Below are 7,224 nucleotides of genomic sequence, written 5' to 3'. Positions count from 1 at the left end.
AATGGAACAATTTATGATGATTGCTTCTTTGACAAATGTAATTTAACCTTTTTGGTTCTTTGAGATTCCATTGCATTCAGTTACTTTAAAAATATTTTCATGTGTTACTATATATGTGACTTTATAATGCATTTCATTTGGAAAATGAGACATCACCTAAAATAATACCTTCTTTTAAAATTTCCAGAATAGTACATGATATGTGATAAAGCATGCATTAATTTCAACTCAGTTCCAGAACCTTGCTACATGCTCAGCCCTATACTAGGTGCTACAGGGAATACAGAAGAATTCCGTTGTAGATGGTGTATGTTTACTATGTGATCAGAGCATGAACAGTTATGTTAGTTGCTAGTGACCAAAAGCATGCACTATGGGACTAGATGTTAATTTTTAAAAATCGAACTTGGGATATTAATAAATGATAGATCAGATATTCTTGCTTAAGGAATAAGAATGAACAGAATAAGTAAGCAAATTTTAAAATACAAATGAACTGGGATACTATGAGGAAACTACATGAAACAAGAAATAATCAAGAACCCAGTCTTCAACCTGGGTCTTCAGAAGAGGGCTTGCTAATGCTTCAGTAACAATTTATAAGATAGCTTTTTAAAAAATAATATAACAAATAGTAGTGTCAAGAAAGTTGCTTGAAAAGCAATGGCATCTGAAAATATTTGCTTAGCTAATATGCTGGGAGGGATTGGGGGCAGGAGGAGAAGGGGACGACAAAGGATGAGATGGCTGGATGGCATCACTGACTCAATGGACGTGAGTTTGAGTGAACTCCAGGAGTAGGTGATGGACAGGGAGGCCTGGCATGCTGCAATTCATGGGGTCACAAAGAGTCAGACATGACTGAGCAACTGAACTGAATATTTACTAAAAAAACTCATAGGATTGAATTTGTAAATCTAAGAAAAGTGGGGATATTTGATCTTTATGTTAACCCCTAAAGATGAGTTTTGATTCATTTACAAGGAGCTAGTACAGAACTGGCCTGTCAGGGAGGTCCATAAGACCCTGGGTTTCTACAGATGTGCATGAAGTGGTCGTCTTGATGGGGGTGGGTGGTGGGGGGAAGGGGAGTCAGTCTTCTTCTGGGGTACCTGGCAGCAGACAGCAGGGTTAATTTCTGGAAAGATCTAAGTAGAAAAAGTAGCGGAGAAGGCAATGGCACCCCACTCCAGTACTCTTGCCTGGAAAATCCCATGGACAGAGGAGCCTGGTAGGCCGCAGTCCGTGGGGTCACGAAGAGTCGGACACGACTGAGCGACTTCACTTTCACTTTTCACTTTCATGCATTGGAGAAGGAAATGGCAACCCACTCCAGTGTTCTTGTTGGAGAATCCCAGGGATGGCGGAGCCTCGTGGGCTGCCGTTTATGGGGTCGCACAGAGTTGGACATGACTGAGGCGACGTAGTAGTAGTAGTAGTAGAAAAAGTAGAAAGACCTTATTTCCCAGAAGACTAGAGTACCTCCTGAGCACCACAATATAGATTCATGTGCTCAGAAAACAGAAATTTAAGAGGGAAAGTTGAGAATCAAATAGACATGTGTTCCAATCCAGACATGTGATTTGGAGATGTTACTATACCTCTCTATAGTTATCTAGGCAGTCAAATATAGAAAACTACAATTCATATTTTGTGTGATACTTTTGAGAATTTAATACGGGGCTTTGCATGCTGTGTGCTCTGTTGCTCAGTCATGTCTGACTCTTTGTGGCCCCTTTGGCTTAGCCCAACAGGCTCCTCTGTCCCTGGGACTTCCCAGGCAAGATTAATGGAGTGGGTTGCCATTTCCTCCTTCAGGGGATTTTCTGACCCAAGGATTGAACCCAAGTCTCCTGCATCTTCTGCACTGACAGGCGGATTCTTTACCACTGAGCCGCCTGGGAAGCCCACAGTACAGTGCTTGGCATGTGATAAATGTTGCCCCCTCCCCACACACACACCAAATGCAGTTTGTATACTAAAGTTGGCCTGCTATTGCACTGATAGAGCTAAGAAAAACATCAAAGACAACTGTTAGGACAAAGCTAAATGTGGCAGGGGAGTGCTAAGGGCTCAAAAGAGAAAAAGAAGAAAGGGGAAGAGCTGGTGAGCACAGCAGGTGACCACAGGAGCCACTAGGTTCTGGGGGAAGGAGATGTAAGGGTTTCATGACTGCCTTCAAATCATTAAGAATTGTATTTGGATGGATATGTCTGCCTTTATTCCTCTCCTGGGGATATGTCCATAGCTTTCACTGGCTTCTCAAAGGAATATGCTACTTAAATATAGAGGAAATGCTGGGAGAGCATTTTCCTCTCTTCTTCATGGGAGAGCACTGTGGTGGAAGGCCAGCTCATTGTCTTATTTTTATGGAGCTTCTTTCCTGGCACAGCCAGCTCATTTTTGCAAAATGAATGTGGCCATGTTCATGGCTACTGAGTGTAAACTTGGGCTTCTTTCCACAAGAAATGCAACCCGCTAAAGATGATGTGACTGAAATGAAGAGAAACTTTGGCATTTATGGAAGAAAGATCATCTGAGATTCAAAATCTGTGTTTCCATTTCATGGTGATGGTACTACTGAATCTTTTTTTTTTTTAATCAAATTTTAAATAGTTTGCTTTCATGAGTACATGCATTCTTGCCAGGCAAAACTACTTTAATTTGGTGAACTCAGGCCTGGAATGTATTTTGCTTCTAAATTGATTACTCTTCTCAGATTTATTGAGTTCAAGAGGTTGTAAAGTGGATGCCTTTTAGAAGGTGAAGATGTTATTTACTTGGACCAACTTCAAATGCTTTTGGAAGGAGCTGGGTGTCAATAAATAAAAGTATAGTTACACTGACTTCAATTTGATAGAAATTTGGTTCTGATACTTCAACCTGCATTTTCCAGCTCATTACCTCACTCCTCAGCTGTAATTCTACAGAAATTTTCCATTAAGGGCAAAGCATGTTAATTTTATCTTTGGACTAATATATAAACTTTACTAAAGTATTTCAACATTCAAAAAACTAAGATCATAGCATGCAGATTCATCACTTCATGGAAAATAGTTGGAGAAACAATGGAAACAGTGACAGACTTTCTTTTATTGGGCTCTAAAATCATTGCAGATGGCAGCTGCAGCCATGAAATTAAAAGACATTTGCCCCTTGGAAGAAAAGCTATGACAAACCTAGACAGCATATTAAAAAGCAGAGACATTACTTTGCCAACAAAGGTCCGTCTAGTCAAGGCTATGGTTTTTCCAGTGGTCATGTATGGATGTGAGAGTTGGACTGTGAAGAAAGCTGAGGGACAAAGAATTGATGCTTTTTAACTGTAGTGTTGGAGAATACTCTTGAGAGTCCCTTGGACTTCAAGGAGATCAAACCAGTCCATCCTAAAGGAAATCAGTCCTGAATATTCATTGGAAGGACTGATGCTGAAGCTGAAACTCCAATACTTTGGCCGCCTGATGTGAAGAACTGACTCACTGGAAAAGACCCTGATGCTGGGAAAGATTGAAGGCAGGACGAAAAGGGGATGACAGAGGATGAGATGGTTGGATGGCATCACCAACTGGATGGACATGAGTTTGAGCAATCTCTGGGAGTTTGTGATAGATAGGGAAGCCTGGCATGCTATAGTCCATGGGGTCTCAAAGAGTCAGACACGACTGAGCAACTGAACTGAAACTATTTCAAGGTTTTAAAAATTGTTACTGATCTTTAGAATGTCAGATGTAAAAACACATGAAGTCAATTCAAATATGAAATAATTCAGATTGTTACTGCTAGTAATCATATTCTTTTTAGTGAGATAATTCAAGTTTTATTTCTCCCCAAATATGAGATCTCAACTGGCTAAAGCAATGAGGGGTAAAATCAAATCCAGTCATCTGGCTCAGGATGAAATTTAGATATTTCTTAGTAACTATTTTACCTGAAATTCATACAAAATTACATTCATATAGCTACTAATACTGTGAAAAGTTCACTGCCATCTATTAGAATGCATAACACCCAAAGAAGATTCACTAACTATCATGCATTTTCATTAAATTAGAACCTTTGACCCAAAGGTTCCAGTACAAGAATTAACAAGAATAAAAACATTTTTGCATCAAACCAAAAAGTCCATGACATACATACTGGATCAATCTACATCCCTTCATGCATACTTGGTCAAGTATAACATTGTTTCCTTTTCATTACGAAACTTTAAAAAAAAAACAAAACTTTTGAAGATTGTTCACATACATTAATATTTAAGGGTTTCTGGTTAATAAAATTCTATTTATTCAAACTGGCAAGAACCTCAAACAAATCTTTTTTTTTTTAATGTCTTTGCTTTATTGAGAAAAGGAGCATTGAAAAAAAAATTTTTTTTAAGGAACATTGACATCAAAAAAGGGTCACCACAAATCCAAATCAAGTCTCATATCTATAATGTTATTCGTGATGACTAATGTGATTATTGATGAGCCAGGCACAGTATAAGATCTGAAAGTCTTTTGAACCATCAAGAAATGATTAAATTATTGAGACACAGAGGATATCACATGAAATCAGAAGAGCTGTTTAAGACTACTGACTGAACCACAAATCCTGTGTGCACTTTCCCTAGTCTCCACTTGTATTAAAATTTTACCCCCCAAAATGGCACATTTTCATCACCAGAATATTGACCTAGAATTTGTTCACCTACCCAGTTTAATTGTTCTCATTTATGGTGTGCTTCCCTGGTGGCTCAGCTGGTACAGAATCTGCCTGCAATGTGGGAGACCTGGGTTTGAACCCTGGGTTGGGAAGATCCCCTGGAGAAGGGAAAGGCTACCAACCCCAGTATTCTGGCCTGGAGAATTCCATGGACAGTATAGTCCATGGGGTCACAAATGGTCGGACACAACTGAGCAACTTTCACTTCACTTCACTTCACTTCATTTAGTTGTATACAATTTTACTACATGTGTAGGTTCATATGTTGATTACCGCAGTCAAGATAAAGAACAATTCCACTGCCATGAGGAACTCTTCGTTGCCCTTTTATTAACAAACCTACCTTCCTTGGCCCCTCCCCCATCACTAAGCTGTTCTTCAAGCTCATGTTTTGTCGTTTCTTAAATGTTGTACAAAATGGAGTCATACAGCTTGCAACATTTTAGGTATGGCTTTTTACACTTGGCCAGAGAAGGCAATGGCACCCCACTCCAGTACTCATGCCTGGAAAATCCCATGGGCGGAGGAGCCTGGTAGGCTGCAGTCCATGGGGTCGCTAAGAGTCAGACATGACTGAGCAACTTCACTTTCACTTTTCACTTTCATGCACTGGAGAAGGAAATGGCAACCCACTCCAGTGTTCTTGCCTGGAGAGTCCCAGGGACGGGGGAGCCTGTTGGCCTTCCGTCTATGGGATCGCACAGAGTTGGACATGACTGAAGTGACTTAGCTTAGCTTAGCTTTTACACTTGGCATAATTCCCTAGAGATTCACTCCAGGGACATCTTGCATCAATAGTTCATTTTCTTTTATTTCTGAGTAGTATTCCATGGAAGGGACAGAATAGCATTTGCTAAACCATTCATCTGTTAAAGAACATCTGGATTCATTTCAGTTTTGCATTGTTATGAATAAAGCCGCTATGAACGTATCCCGATTTTTATGCAAACATGTTTTCATTCCTCTGGGATAAAGACTCAGGAGTGCAGTTGCCACACCACATGGTAATTGCTAAACTTTTTCCAGAGTGACTGTACTACTTTACATTCTAACTTGCAGTGTGTGAGTGATCCAGTTCTTCCACATTATTACCAGCATTTCATATTATCACTATTTTTAAATTTTATCCATTCTGACATCTATGTAATGATATCTTATTGTAGTTTTAGTTTGCGTTTCCTTGAGGGCTAAACATGTTCAACATCTTTTAATGTGGTTATGTACCATATGCATATCTTTCTGGGGGAATTTGTCTCTATCTCTTTTGCCTCTTTCCCTATTTGAACTGTGTGTTGGTTATTGTTGAGTTTTGGGAATACTTTCTAAACTCTTCACATTAGTTCTGTGTTGTATGTCTGGCTTACAAATAATTTCTGCCAGTCTGTAGTTTATCATTTCATCTACTTAAAAGAGTCTTTTGCTGAGATGTTTTAAATTTAGACAAAAGTCTAACTTATGGTTTCCCTTTTATTGATTGTGCTATTGGCATCATGCCTAACACCTCTTTGTCTTGATCTAGATTCTTAAGATTTTATCCTGTATTTTTTCTAATAATTTTATAACTTTATATCTTACATTTAAATGCACCCAGTTAAACCAAATTTGAGTTAATTTTTGTATCAAGTGTAAGGAGTAAATCATGCTTCATTTTTTTTTTTCTTGTGGGTGTTCAATTGCTGCAGCACCATTTGTTAAGAAAACAGTTCTTACTCCACTGAAATGCTTCTGCACTTTTATCAAAATTAAGTTACACATTTTTGTATATTTTTATGTCACTGATTTATATATCAATTTCTCCAACTCTGCACTGTCATGAATACTGCAGCTATCAGATCAGATCAGATCAGTTGCTCAGTTGTGTCCGACTCTTTGCGACCACATGAATCACAGCACGCCAGGCCTCCCTGTCCATCACCAACACCCGGAGTTCACTGAGACTCACATCTAGTGAGTCAGTGATGCCATCCAGCCATCTCATCCTCTGTCGTCCCCTTCTCCTCCTGCCCCCAATCCCTCCCAGCATCAGAGTCTTTTCCAATGAGTCAACTCTTCCCATGAGGTGGCCAAAGTACTGGAGTTTCAGCTTTAGCATCATTCCTTCCAAAGAAATCCCAAGGCTCATCTCCTTCAGAATGGACTGGTTGGATCTCCTTGCAGTCCAAGGGACTCTCAAGAGTCTTCTCCAACACCACAGTTCAAAAGCATCAATTCCTCAGCGCTCAGTCTTCTTCACAGTCCAACTCTCACATCCATACATGACCACTGGAAAAACCATAGCCTTGACTAGACGAACCTTTGTTGGCAAAGTAATGTCTCTGCTTTTGAATATACTATCTAGGTTGGTCATAACTTTCCTTCCAAGGAGGAAGCGTCTTTTAATTTCATGGCTGCAGTCACCATCTGCAGTGATTTTGGAACCCAGAAAAATAAAGTCTGACACTGTTTCCACTGTTTCTCCATCTATTTCCCATGAAGTGATGGGACCGGATGCCATGATCTTCATTTTCTGAATGTTGAGCT

This window comes from Bison bison, unplaced genomic scaffold (genome assembly GCF_000754665.1).
Source record: "Bison bison bison isolate TAMUID 2011002044 unplaced genomic scaffold, Bison_UMD1.0 scf7180017864267, whole genome shotgun sequence".
In the NCBI taxonomy this organism is placed as follows: domain Eukaryota; kingdom Metazoa; phylum Chordata; class Mammalia; order Artiodactyla; family Bovidae; genus Bison; species Bison bison.
This window is presented reverse-complemented; position numbering follows the sequence as displayed.